Source organism: Mirounga leonina, unplaced genomic scaffold, assembly GCF_011800145.1.
Source record: "Mirounga leonina isolate KUSES-001 unplaced genomic scaffold, KU_Mleo_1.0 Mir_168, whole genome shotgun sequence".
NCBI lineage: Eukaryota > Metazoa > Chordata > Mammalia > Carnivora > Phocidae > Mirounga > Mirounga leonina.
Window position 1 is genome coordinate 8,813,520 of NW_023270426.1, and position 2,423 is coordinate 8,815,942.

Sequence of the window (2,423 nt, forward strand, 5' to 3'; positions counted from 1 at the left end):
GATATAGATATAGATATAGATATAGATATAGATATAGATATAGATATTTTGTGTATATCTCAACACAACTTCTTCTTTATCCATTCATCTATTGATGCTTAGAGTTGCTTCCCTATCTCGGGTATTGTAGGTAATGCTACAATGAACATGTGCATGTATCTCTTCAAATTGATGTTTTCATTTTCTTTGGAGAAATACCCAAAAGTGGAATTACTGGATTCTATGGTATTTCTGTTTTTAGTTTTTTGAGGAATCTTCACCCCTTTTCCATAGTGACTGCACCAATGTACATTCCCACCAATATTAAGTTGTGTAAGTTCTTTACATATTTTGGCTATTAACTGCTTATCAGATGTATGATATGCAGGTTATCTTCTTCCATTCAGTGGGTTGCCTCTTCATTTTGCTGATGGTTTCCTTCGCTGTGCAAAAAGCTTTTTATTTTGATGTAGTCCCAATGGTTTATTTTAGCTTCTGTTGCCCTTCTGGAGGATACTGGTCCCAAAAAACATTAAGACCAATGTCAGAGAGCTTTCTGCCTTTGTTTTCTTCTAGGAGTTTTATAGTTCCAGGTCTTACATTCAGGTCTTTTCCATTTTGAATGTATTTTTGTATATGGTGTATGATACCGGTCCAGTTTCATTCTTTTCCATGTAGCTGTGCAGTTTTCCCAAACACCATTGATTGGAAAGACTTATGCCTCAGTGGGTGAGTGTGTGTGTGTGTGTGTGTGTTTGGGGGGGGTCCTATATTTTCTAATTTGTATGCACAGAGTTCAATTGTGTTGGTATATTAATTTTTTAAAGTTACTATTTTCATGTAAGTCTCAAGGAAAATGGTACAATGGGAAAATGAGTAGTACAGAGAAGATACGCCTTAAGGTCCAGTACATTTTCTAGATGGGGACTGCCAGTTAATCTCTGAGCTTTCTAGAAGAGTTTCAAAGGAAGCTCATTTAATTACTAATTCATAAGATCCATAAGATAAAAACAGCTCAGTTTACAAGTGCATTCTTAGTTCCATTTTTTTCAAGCAGAGAAGCAGAAGCATTAATTGCCCAAAGTCCCGTGGCTGATGTGCATCAGAAATGAGAATGATGCCCTGCTATCCACTATCCAAACACATTCATCCCTTCATTATAAAGTGGTTGTTCAAAAGAAGATGAGGTGGGGCGCCTGGCTGGCTCAGTGGGTTAAAGGATTGACTCTTGGTTTTGGCTCAGGTCATGATCTCAGGGTCATAGATCGAGCCCCTCGGGCTCCACACTCAGGGGGGAGTCTGCTGGATATTCTCTCTCTCTCTCCCTCTGCCCCCCCCCCACCCACATGCACTCTCTCTCTCTCTCAAATAAATAAATAAAGCCTTTAAAAAACAAACAAAAGAAGATGAGGTAAGGACAGAAAACATGGAGGAGGTGTCTTTTGAGTTTGGCTAGAAGAGAGGACCCAATTTTAGCAATGTGGGAAAGAAACAGAAAAGACGTTCAAAGCAGGAGTACACATGCAGGAGTAGAAAAACAAGATCAGGGAAAATAAGCTGTTTGTTGAGCGTTATTGTTCTGGGTACCCAGCTTCTGTGAAATGTAAACACTCCTTGCCCATTGATTTAACACATTAAAATTTTTCCATTAAAAACTGGTTCTAGGGATGCCTGGGTAGTTCAGTTGGTTAAGCTTCTGCCTTCAGCTCAGGTCACGATCTCAGGATCCTGGGATCAAGTCCCACATCAGGCTCTTTGCTCAGCGGGGAGCCTGCTTCTCCCTCTGCCCCTCCCCTACTCATGCTCTTTCTCTCTCTCTCTCCGACAAATAAATAAATAAAATCTTTAAAAAATAAAAATAAAAATTGTTCTAAATATGATTAAACATCACAAAAAACATTTTCATTGGAGATAACAGTAGTTAGTAGTACTTACTTCACAGGATTTTGGGGAAGATTAACTGATATAACATGTAAAATAATTAGCAGCTAGCTGGCACACATAAGCACTCAGTAAAAATTAGTTGTTATGTGGATGCCCGGGTGGCTCGGTCAGTTAAGCATCTGCCTTCAGCTCAGGTCATGATCCCAGGGTCCTGGGATCCAGTCCCGCAATAGGCTCCCTGCTCAGCAGGGAATCTGCTTCTCCCTCTGCTTGTGCTCTCTCTCTCTCCGACAAATAAATTTGAAAAACACAAAGGAATCCATTTGATGTAAATTATGACAACAAACAGAATGATACTTGAATACTCAGAGATCTCAAAGGCATAAAACTACTTATCAGCTGATTGAAGACCTAACTTTCTAGTTTCAGAAGTAGAGCCAAATGGGCTTTTCTCTTCTGGAGCAGTGATTCTCCAAATGTGACATTCTAAACAAAAGCATCAGTATTATGGAGATGTTTTTAGAAAAGCATATTCTTGGCCCCACCTGAGATCATTTGAA